This window comes from Psittacula echo (genome assembly GCF_963264785.1).
Source record: "Psittacula echo genome assembly, chromosome: 6".
Taxonomy (NCBI): domain Eukaryota; kingdom Metazoa; phylum Chordata; class Aves; order Psittaciformes; family Psittacidae; genus Psittacula; species Psittacula echo.
In genome coordinates this window covers 13,631,609-13,644,514 of record NC_137743.1, presented here as the reverse complement: position 1 = coordinate 13,644,514, position 12,906 = coordinate 13,631,609, and positions in this window count along the sequence as shown.

The window sequence follows — 12,906 nt, the reverse complement described above, 5'->3', positions numbered from 1 at the left end:
AGCTTACATCAGCTTTTTGTTTCCATGGCTGCTTCAGAGCCATAAATCAACTCCCAAACATATGTTTATCTCAGTATTGCAAAAGCGTTTTAAATCAAGAGACTGGTTTCCATTAGTGTAAAGCTGGACTGTGCTTGTTTCTGTTGCATTTGTACAGACACGGAGTAACACTGTGCATTATAAAACAGCAATCTGGATCTTACCTTGGTTCTGAAGGCGACATCATACCAGTTGCTATAACTGCTTGTGGCAAGGATGTGCGTGAAACTGGTTTTGTTCCCATTTTTACAGCTATTCATTTGCCAAACTGGTCCTCAGAAAGGTTTAAATCCCTCTTACTGGCTGTTGTCATGCTGCACCTGCTTTTCCTGGGGCACACAGCCTCACCTGCCATGTGCAGGCTTGCAAAGCCCCAATTTAAATGGCACTCCTTCATTAGAAGTTACATTCCAGAAGTATAAAATATTATTATTATCCAATATACATGGCTAGAACACTGCTGATCTCCTGCAAGTACAGGATGGGACATGAGACTCTTGGTAAAATCACTCTCCAGAATGCACCTCATGTGGCAGCTAGAAGCCTTGTGCATGTTCTTAGTACTGAGGTTGAAGACTGCCTTGGAGAACATTTTCTCTTACACTGTAAAAATCACTGAAGTAAAGAATGAGTTAATCTCATTGAGAGCTCATAACACCTCTTCAGCTTTGTCTCTTCTTTGGAAACATTTTCCTACATTACCAAAATTACGCCTCCATCACTTTTTTCTCCCTTCACTTCTACAGGAACTGTCAAGTATCTCTTCAAAACAGAGATACCATCTGTGCTCTTTCTAGTCCTTTCACAAATTTTCCACGTTTTCTCTTTTCAGCAAGGAGCTATGGAAATTTATGAATTCCTAAGTTTTGTGGTCATAGGACAGAAGGTGTAATTTCAATTCACGTGACTGGCAGCAGAGTTGTATGAGCTGCTGTATTGAAGTTTTGCAGATTTAGTACCTTCCCCTGCTCTATTCACTCAACTGTGCCTTGAGTTATGCTTTATTTACAAACTGGAACTGCTCATTCAACTTCCAGTACATTGTTTCTAGTCTCCTTGATTTACTACCTGAAGCTTTAATTTACAGGTGCTAAGATTTTTAGCTTCCCTGACTATTTAAGGAAAAAACAACTTACTGAGTTCTGGTGGAAGGACATTCAGTCCCTTGAGGCGAGCAAATGCACTATGAGATCTATACTGAGGGAGTCAGTTGTGCATAATACCTGTTTTGACAAACATTTATTCATGATAGAATAATATTCATTTTTCCTGAGCTGTCAGCTGGTTACAGGATCAATGTAAAAATGCATTTTGTAGGCTAGTATATATACATTTTCTAACAGCCCCCACCTCCCAAATCTCTTCAGCTCAGTAAATACTGATGAAATGAAGAACTGGAGTCTTGCAAATAAGTATGTAGTTTATAGCACCAATAAAATACAGAGTCCAGAATAAAATACTGATGCAACAGTTCTGAAGTTGTGAGGGTTTTGAAATGCTTGGTTTGGTAAGCAAAGAGGCTATAAAGTCCAAACCTGCTAAATTTTATACTTCACACAGGCCCTATGGCAAGGATGCAGGGAGAACACAGAGAGAGTAAGAAAAATACTTCCTTTTTACTGCATTTTGAATAAAAGGAGAAGACTGACCAAAGTTCTTTAAAGCCATACAACCCAGAAGCTCATATCCCAATTTCAATATTACATTCACAGAAGCTTTGATCTACACATCTGAAAGAAGGGAAAATGCTTTTGTCACTCAGAGAGGAAGACATCAAATTAGGCTGGGATGTATTTATTCACAGGTTGTAAATCACTTGCACACCAGTACAGTATCTTTCTCCTCCTGATTATGTGCCTTCAATCCACATGATGAAAATCTTCAGCCATTTCAAATTCATCAACCAATTTCTTAGGAAATGGAATAAGGTAGATGGATTGAATGATTACATGTCAGACTTCCAATCTTTCAACAAATAATGATAGATGCACTGTATAGAACAACCAAAGTCAACAAGTTTTAAGTATGTCGTGAGTAATAAGAGCTACAAATGCCATAGCAGGGCCTGATAAGCAACTCAACTACACAAGAACGCATCAAACCCAGGCATTGAAAGAGTCATACTGTTTGGCAGATCTGAATCTGAGTCAGAGACTGCTAAGATCTCTCTCAATAGGGAAGTTATAGGTGTCCTTGTCTAGAACACACTTTTACCTTGATTTTCAAGGTGAACTGGTCATTTACAAAAAGATATCTTTATACCAGGTTTGCCAAAAGCATAGTGGTCTGTCTTTGTTCAACCTGGTCACTCAAAAGGCTTGGAAAGAGTAATGTGTCTACAGTGTGCTGCCCACTCTGCGGTGGTTATCTTGGAGGCAATACACATCCTTGCTCTGTAATGAGGAAGCTGGCACAGACTGAAATTGGGATCCAGCTTTGTTCCACACTGGGATTTTTTTTAAGATCCTGACAAAAGGTACAAGGTCTGTCTTTCTCAAATTCTGTTATGTATGGATTTTTATAAATACTCATTATTTATGTCTTTCACTGTGCCCTTCATTTGTATCATGTGTTGAAATTAATTATAACATTCATGGACTTCTTTCTATTTTGATATGCCAGCACTTCAGTAATCTTGGTCAAGTTTCACATCTAGATCTCACACCCTGACCATACAAATGTTCCCAGAGAGACAGAACAACAGACCAGACCCACAGGAAACACTCACAACATAGAAGCAACACTTCTCTTCAGAAACCATTCAGAAAGAACATATATAAGGGTTAAAGCAAGCCAGTGTCCGCACATTCTTTTTTGCCTTGACTCTGAATTGATTATGAACAGACATATATAAAAGCTGACAACTGTTTCTAACTATGCAGTAGTTAGAAACACATCATTTACCAATAATTAGAGAGTAAATATTTGAGCAATATTATAGAAGTCAAAGGTCATAGCTAGCAGCTCATTAACAACGGTTTTTCAATCTGTTTTATGATCCCTCCATGTTCTTTAATATAGAATGTCTTTCAGTTTGCAGCTTGCTTCTTATGTGGGCTAAAAGCAGTATTCAGCACCACTCATGGTTACTTTCTTTACGCTCTCAGTGCCTCACCCCTCTCCAAGTTTCTTGCTTTTCATTAGAGATTATGCTTCTGCAAGCAAATCCCTAGCCAGACACACCTTTGCCATACAAAACCACAAGTGATATGCTAATTCCAACCAAAAATGTTTGTTGAAGGTTAAACAAAGAGAAGATTCGTGACCCAGAAGAGACCAGAAAAGATCAGTGCAAGTCTGTGGCTCTTTGATATTTATGTCTGCTTCAAAAGAATGCAGAGGTATAATGCAGTCTGTGGAATATCCAACAATGCCAAGAAGGCATTCAAAATCAAAAGTAAAAGGAAAAATGGTGGCATAATGGCAAGTACACTGTGCTTCAGCTGCTTAGCTGGTAGGGCAGAACCCTGGGAAAAAAGAAGCTTTTCTTTTCAGGGCTTGAACACTGATTTCAGAGTAGCAGGTTACTTTTTAAACAGCTCTGAGTAAGACATTTGCAAGTGAACACTCATAACTTGGATCCAAGCTATTTAAGTTGCCTCTGCTCCCAATTTCTGGCAGTTTTTCTCACTTGGCTCTGAACCTTCTGACTGTGCCCATCTCTATATTCGTGTCTCTGCTTGAAAAATCCTGTTTCTTATTCAAAGCACAAAAGTATTGACTTTCCCAAAAGCCAGGTCCGTTGTGTGTCACTTGTTCTCTGCAAGATGACTGGCTGGAAACTCAGTTGTTAGGCAAACTTTTCACAGCAACTCAGGTTCTCATTAATTTACTTCCATCAGAAGTTCAGCCTGTGAAACCTGTGATAACACAGACTTCTTTTATTAAAATCAAGGCACCCTGGGCTCATCCTCGCTCCATATGTTATGACTGCAGATGTTCCTGCTGGCATGGAATATATCTGCGTATATCTATTGTTATTACAGGGTTGCCAGATGCGGGTCATGATGGCTGCCTTCCTTACCCAATGTCTGCAAAGGAATTGCTCTTTGGATTCTACTTTAGTAATACCCATGATTAAAGCTGTCAATTGAAGGCTTTCTACCCACGACACCTAAAGAGGTTTTTAGTTTCCAGCATAAATTAAAGATTTCAGAGTAAAATATTTAACACATATGCGCTCAAGTATTAAAAATCTGTACTAAGAAAAACGCTCTGTCAGGTGTAATGGCAAGATAAAAATAATGGCTAAAACCCAGTATGGGCAGTGATCTGAAGTGAAGAACCCTCCCTAGCAAGTGTGTGTATTTTCTGGAGTTCAGTACACTGAGTTCACTGAATCCAGTGTTTTGGAAAGATCAGGTATCGACAGGGAGCCCAATAAGAACACCAATCCACTGCTCCACCTTCTGACAGAACAGCATTTGCCTAAGCTTATAAAGGACAACTCTGTGGGAGTCTTTATATATTTATTTTTATGTACATGTGTAATTTTAAGCACATAAAATAATTGTAGAAAATAAGGCTGAAAAGGCCTTCAGTTAAGTATCTTGTCCCTCTCTCTGTCCCAAGACCCAGCTCCACCTTAACTATTCTTGATAGATTTTTCTTTAGAAGACTTCTATAAATTTCCATGAGGTTTCAGAGCCTCCCAAGGTGATCTGGTTCGTATGTCACCATACTTGCTGTTAGAAAATGGCTTGAAGTTCCAAACCAAGTATCTCCTGCTTCAGCTAAGGATCACTTCCTCTCTTCCATTCTCAGTGTAACAGATCTCCTTTCTTGCTTCCGCCCTTTATGTATCTGAATGCTGTTATATTTGTCATTAGGGTTTTCAATAGCAGACTAAGCTTTTCCTGTTCCTGCAGCTTTCCTCAGACACTGAGTTTCCTAGACCTCTGATGACTGAGAACTAGCACTAGCCTTCATGGGGACTACCCACATACTTAAAGCCACAGGCATATTTAAGTACTGTGCTGAACTGCAGACTTCATTCCTAGTGCTGCCCAAGGCTGTCAAACACACGCTGCTCTAGTTTAATTGAATGACACTTCAGTTAATTACTGTTTTGATAATAGCCATCTGGAAGTTTGCAAATGTCTTTAACTTGTAACTGCAGGTAAGAACTACCATATTTTGCTGGTGAAGGACAATCAGTGCCAAATTGTTTGGAACCTCATCTACCTGACCAGAACACAGCATTTAACTTACAGTTTCCTTAACAATACAGCCATGAACAGTATTAGAAACTGGTATTCTTATATGCATAGAAGCAAATTCTGTTGCCAGTAAACAGCCATGTCCAACACTTAATGCTTGATGAGGCATTGGTAAGCACATATATCCCCATCCTTGTCAATAAAGAGGTTCAATAACCTCCATTTGAGTACATAAAATGCAAGAGACAGAACAGCATCTGTGGTAGCTAATGCACACCAAGCAGATGCAATCAAGCAAAACATAAAGAAATCAACAAGCCAATACATGCACATAAAATATTATAATGAAAACTTAGGCAGACAGAGTCCAAGTGGGAAGAAGACGGAATGGAAACAGAGACTAAGCAATTGCCAGTCACCAGCGATCAGCTCACAGGAGGGAGGGCAGTGAACTGTGCTTAGATTGGTGTTAAAGGGACTATTAGAATTACGTCTTCCTACTTCTGTTCTGTTTACTTTACTGCAGTTATTTGCAGTGCCGTGAATTTGGCCCATGTGTTTTGCCCGTTTCAAAAATAAGTGCAGTAATAGAGTTTATCATGGTGACTTCAGGGTGTGTGGTTTGTTCCTTCACATTCTGGATTGTAAATCATTGCAACTTCTCCATCTTATCTGTGAGGATGGCTGCACATAGGTTTGCTTAGAAAAGGAAAAGTAAATATTTCTGTGTAAGATACATATATGAGCCACATCCTTACTATTTTTTTCTCAGTGGTATTGCTCCTATGCTTCTGGTGACACACCTAAGTCTTAAGAGTACATCACAGATGACTTCACCACTATGGCCTTCTTCTGAGACTTGGCAATACACATGGCAATGTATCTTTGGTGAACTCAGGTTAATTCTAAAAGGAAAATGTATGAATTCTTTAGCTTCTTGAGGTCCTCCCAACTTCTCCACTGCCTGGTGCCCTCTCTGGAGAGCTGTAATTTAAGTTGGTTGTCTAGTGTCAAAATTAGACTGCAGGCTTGATCATTAAAAATCCATACTGCATCTGACTGGCAGAACTGAGGCACACTGCCTGTAACACTAAGCAGAAAGGGCAGCATTTTCATTTGCAGTTTCTCCAGCAGTCTATGCAGTCACTGTGATGTTGCATGCCAGCATCAACTTTCAGCATCTCACGAGTGTTGGCTTGAGACGTATTTGTACTTCTCACCTGCAAGGTGTACCCATGGTGTACTTGAGAAACTGGAGATTGGTAAAGAGAGCTATTTATTTATTCTAAATGGAACCTGAAACTCCTTGAGAAGGCAACAGCTAAACAGCAAGACTTTCTAGTCACAGGTACGGCACAAAAGCTCTGTCTGAAGAAGGGATCCTCCTCTTCGACATTTCCAACCTCTGCCTATTTTCTTTGTGTGTTAAGCACATCTTTAGAAAATCAGCAGTTACAGCTAGGCACACCTACTGGGAATGCAAAGTAGTAGTACTTGTGAGAAAGCATGTCACTTTAGGTTTGAGAGAAAGCTAGGAGAAGGAAGTGTTAGACCAGGGGTAGTTTAACAGCTTCTACACTTCATTTTTAAAACAGAGAATCCTGCTTTAAGGAAAAAAACAATCTGACCCGGAATTCCTCACTGACATGGAAAAGAAAGATGTTACCAAACAAAATGAACTGCAGGGAGTAGATGATAATGTTCTTGATTACTGTTTGTACCCACATATCACATATGATTAAGTAGGGTGCACCCATATGTGCATTGTTGATCCTAGAAAAATTAATCCCACACAGGAATTCCTATCCAGACATGGATCTGCAGTTTTCAGGTTAGTCATACTGGGATTCACAAGCTCAAGAAGAGACAGGGTATATTCTAGCTAAAGTTCCAGGTTGATCTATCTACTGATCTAACTCCTGTGGAGTCTTTCAAGAGAAAACTTGTCAATGCATACCCATGTGTTGAGTTACCACCAACCATTTAACCATGATGAAATAGCTTATTCTGGCATATGCTACCCATAAAATGCTTGTAATTAACTCAAGGGAAAAATGCACTAAACTGTAAAACATCAAAACCAGAACAGCTCTTTCAGCTGTGTATGGGATGTACTGGGATAATTCCAGTACTGGGAGATTTCCAGTTACAGGAGTGCTACCTGAAATGGTATTGCATAGCTGTCATCAAAGAGGTTGGTGACAAAGAAAGCTTGTTCAATGACTATTATTGGTATGTGTGATGGAGGTCACTGGTGCCATGACACAGCCTCAAAGCTACATGGGCTACTGATGGGAAACGTTCCCAGTTAAAGTGGGAAGCATTTGCTCACCTGGGTCACTAAAGAATTTTCTTCTTCCACTTAGTATCAGTTCAGCATTCCTGGACTCCATTTAAGACAAATGTTCTTCACCCAAAATACAGTTTCCTTATTGTGTTGAGAGGGAGACTGGTACTTCACACACACATTAAACACAGTGTGAAACGCTTATGTAGTTTATGACTGTAGTTATGATGTAGTTATTATGTAGTTATGACTGCTTATGCAGTCAGCTGCAATTCCAGTATCTCAGCACCACATGAAATTGTGCCATTAGCTCACTCCATATGCCACACTTCTACTAACTTCCATCAGGATAGTGTAGTTCTGCTTCCCTTCAGTTCAGCAGGAACTTTCTCAATGACTTCAAATGTCACAAGGGTTAAGCTGCAGTAAGTTAGTAAAACAGTAAAAATAATATAAGAGTAATCACTTTAACCCATTGAGGCTGTAAGAAAATACTACACACTCACCAGTAAAGCTCTTCCTCTATGCCTATGTAGAGAAAGGGACTGAAACTAATTTTCAGTGTGAACACAAATAAAAAATTTGCACTGAAGCAATACAGTTCACAAACATTAAAATAACCATTTAGAAACAAGCCACAACTGGCATAAACAGTGTATTTTACCCAAGAAATGAGAAGTCAAAAAGCTTCACTGGACATTTTACTTGCTAAAGGAAATGGCGCAGCAGATATCCTTGTTTTCTTCGCTCTAGCTGAGTATTTTGAGAGGAGGGTTGATAAACAAGTATTTACTGAGTTCCCATTGCCTGTGAGTACCTTAAGTCTTGACTTGTAAAGAATTTGCTTCGATCTTTCTATTAAAATGTGGGAGTTTCACATCTGTTCACAATTCTTGGTGAATTGCCTTACTTGCAATCCTGAGGCAGCTGTCATAGAATCATAGAATGGTTTGGGTTGGGAAGGACCTTAAAATAATCTAGTTCCAACACCCCTGCCATGGGCAGGGACACCTCACACTAGACTGTGTCACCCAAGGCTGTCCTCAGACATGTGATTTTGTTTGCATGAACAATACAGACATACTCCCCATATCACGACAATTATGCACACTTAAAAACATTATGTAAGTTACTAAATGTATGACCAGGACACCAGGAGAGAGCTTTAAGCCAGCTCTCACATGAGTGTATTAGCCTGTGAGCCTGGTTTGCAAGAGGCATGGTCAGCACTCACAGCATTGCCACACTGGCATCTTAGCCCTCAAGATGTGACTTCATTGCCAGCCGTACCCAGAGGTGGAAAACTCCCATGAACACATTTGTATTTCATCCTTATGAAAAGCCCTCCTAATTTTTACTTCATAAGGATTTCTCTAGCCTTAGGTAAATGACCTAATTTCTTTCTTAATGAGAGGAAGTGTATTTTTGAATCCCGCCTGCTGATGCTGCAGCTTGGTAGGGAAGGAGGTTTGCTGGGTAGAATGGCTATTCTACCATCTAAACAATGATGCTGCTGAAGTGTTGATGGACACTACTTGCTCATGACTATACTCAGAGCAATAGTAAAACCTCCAGAGTCCAGGAAGAAGGTAAGGTGTGCATCTCCATCTGCGCTTACCTGGATAACTTGTCTGGTACCCCAGTTTAATCTAATGAGTCCACCCAAGGCCTCCAGACTATGGGTAACTGCCCTCAAATTAGCTCATCTGTGCTTGCAAATAAACCACATCCACTTCTTCAGCTTCACCAATTCCAGCAGCATGAGTAAATGCCAGCAACCTAAAAGGTACAGCACAGCATGATAACTTCTTTATTAAGTATGTGAGAAAACAGAGTGACTCCAAGCTCCACTACAGCCCAAATACCTTTAACACAAACATCCGCTGAGACCATCACAGCTGACAAAAGCCACACCAGGGACTAGTTTAGGTGAGGGCATAGATTGAAAAGGCTTGAGTTTTCTTAAGGTAATGATCAATCAGTTCTCCAGCAAAGACAAGAACACTGAAGGTCTGTTTATTGTTTCCTTTGTCTGCTACAGCCTCATAAAGACTTCAAACTGTAGGTTTTGGCATGCCTGTGTCAAGGAAAATCCCACAAGCAGACACAAAAGTAAGAGACAGTCCTTGCGCCCTTCCCTTTTATTAGTCCTGTGCCTCACCCGCTTGACTATTCAGGCATGCAGCAGCGAGACCAAGGAAGCCCATCTCAGCTTCCTCTTGCATCATCTTTTGTAATGGCAAATTGCAGTGCCCCCTAGCTACAATAAACTGTCAGTTTTTCTTTTCAAGACAAGTACATTGAAAATTGAAGTAAAAAATATGGGATAGTCTAAGCCAGGCCCAAATGTAAAGCAGAAAAAGCAACAAAACTTTATTTTTGCTTTAGCTTCATGCTGATGTCCTTCTAGTGACTTCACTGTAATTACTGGACATTCGCACTATTATGAGAGCAGAATGTATCTCCCAAGGACAGGTTTTGTTGCAGTAAACTGGTTTTACTCCTAGAATCTGGTCTATAAAGCCCTTCCCTTGATATATTTACATGGCTATAGGCAAGTCAGAACAGTTTTCTGAGGAGTGAATTACAGCCAGCAAAAACACAGCCCCAGGCCCATGCTGAAGTGGGTAGGATTTGAAAATTTCTGCAGCAGTTAGTGGTTAGGCACATAAAAACACCCCACCCTCCTGCCTCAGGCGAGAGAGAATACGCAGACAGTGCAGTGTACTTCATGCGTCAGGATACATCATTTGGCTTTCAACAAGATCAACAGATTTCAGAGAAATAAGAGAAGGTAACACAGTTCCTTCACTTCTTAAGTGTGTGCCCTAGACACATCTTAGTTACTTAACATCTCAGTTACTCACAGGCAATGTTTAAAGAGAAAAGTCCTGGCTGTGGTGCCCAGCAAGCTGTTAAATGGAAGTTCTCCGATGCCCCTGGCACTCTGGAGGAACTTAGAAAGGTCAGACTGGAGTCTCTGAACACAAAGCCAGTATCCTTTACTATTACTTTCCATTTCGGCTTTGTTACTACAGATGATGTCTATAGGGGAATATCAGATGTTCTTGTCCTGTCAGTGCTGATGTGTGAGCCCTAGTGCTTGTCTGGTAATATAAAATGAATGAAACAGACAATACATAGAGAATGTCTTTCAATTGTGCAGACAAACTTGTGTCAACTGAAAAAAAATATCCAATCACTACAATGTCATCACAGAAACACCAAAGAACATAAAACAAGGAAGCACATTTTCCTTCTAGTTCCTTGGAGGAACAACAATATATTCAGATAGAGCTCAATAATTTTATTACCCTGTGCACAATTTCCTGTGTATTTTTTTCTTATGTTTTGCTTACCCCAAACAATTCTGATCACAAAAGAATTTTAAAAAATAAATAAATCAAACAATAGCATTACAGTGCTTAATAAAGACTGTTTTGCAGGGAACCTTCTACCTGCCTGCACATACTAGTGAGCTTATCTGAACAGTATGAGAAACACTCTCCATGTGCCATAAACACGCCAGGATCAATAACACATAGATAAGCTCTTTTCCTCAAGGGAAACAGATGTGCACTTTTTGAGAGGAAGGTGTTAGTCTGTCTCCTATCTGCCATCACCAAGTTGCAGATAACATAATAACCATCAGTACTGGGTTTCTGCAATAAAAGTACTGGATAGTCACTGAGGAGTGACTGATGACACTCTAGTTCCCAGCTCCATCAGGACCCTTCTTCCAGGTCTTGGACAAGTCATGTTTTTGCAGTAGTACATGTAAACACCAAGTAAACCCGTAGGCAAATGTGGTAAAACCAGCTAAACACTGAATACCTACCTGAAATAGGGTCTCTTCCTAGAGTGATTACCCATCAGAGAATACTGATGATAGCATTTCCTTTTCTCTACACTATGTGTAGTACATTAAACTCATAAACCCAGTGTGTGTGGACCCGTCTTTCTGTATTCACAATCTCAAGCAGACTGTAATCCTTACTTGGGGTGGGGCACGTGGGTGTTGCTCAAATAAAGTAGCAATGATAATGCACAGGATGATTTTTTCACATGTTATGTTCCTGTAAAATCATACTGGAATCTCTGCTGGCAAATGATCTAAAATCTCAAACTTTCTGTTGTTCTTGTGCAACTCAACATGTCTGCACAACAGAGCATGAGTAATTTAAAGCAGGGGCCATCCTTCAGACAGAAGGGATTATGTTGCAACCTTGGAGACATGCCATCTCAAAGCTCCAGAGTATCTGAGGTCCAACCCATTGATACCTTTGCAGCAGCAAGTCTGCAGCATTTTTACTGTTGTGCTCAGGAGTCCATTTTTAACATTAAAAAACCAAACCAAAAACCAAACCAAAAACAAAACCCCACCAAAACCAAACTTATTACATTAAGTCAGCTGCAGGTATTAAACAAAAATAAAGACAGGTTTGCTAATTTAAAAAATGCCTCCAAACTTCCTCAACAGTTGAGATACTGAGTTTTTTCACTAGATGATTATAAAAGATCACACAACTTAGTCACATAATCTAACTTGCCTCATTTGCTACTGGGAATAGTCTAAATCACTTTCACCCAGTCAACTCCTGCACAAGGAGAAATCTAAAGGCCTCAAGTTCTCAGATTTCCCAAAGTGACTTGTTCTAGATGGACTTTGAATGCTTAGATAGTTTTTATTTTATGAGAGAAAAAGGTTGCTATCATCCCTGTGAGATTCTATTTGAAGGGAGCGAATCTGTGTATACTTGTGTTTAAAAGCACAGTAATGGCTAACATATGATCACATCTACCCTCAGTGCTTACTCACCTCTCAGTGCAAGAGTGTATCTTGCTCAGTACAGATGGAGTTACACAAGGTAAAGAGACAAATGCACATCCTCATCTGTGGCTGTGAGGAAGAGTAAGGCAGGAAATCAATGCATTTGTGCTGCAGAAGTTAAGGGCACGATCTAGCAAAAGCACATGGATGCATATACTCCACATGCAACACTCAGCACAGCTGCCCAAGGCCTCAATGCACAGCACGGAACAGTTTGGCTGTGGGCAGTGCTGAAAGAACCACAGATCACAGAATCATAGAATCCTGGGGGTTGGAAGGGACCCCATCCCTGTGGGCTGGGAGGTATTGCTGTTACACTTCTGCAGCTCATTGCAGCTCACTTGCTCAGTCCTGACAGTTATATTTGAAAAACACTTTGTGCAAATCAGTTTTGAGAAATGCAAAGTCCATGTGGAGAAATCAGGTCTGCAGCATGGAAGGAAAGTTTGCTGATAAATATATGAAAATCAAATTTGATTCAGCAGTGTCTTTGAGAGCCAGGGCACTCTAATTCTGCTCTGAAGTGCATGACTGCAACTCCAGCTGGGGCTGCTCCAGGTCACTATCACAATACACCTGCCTGGCTGTCC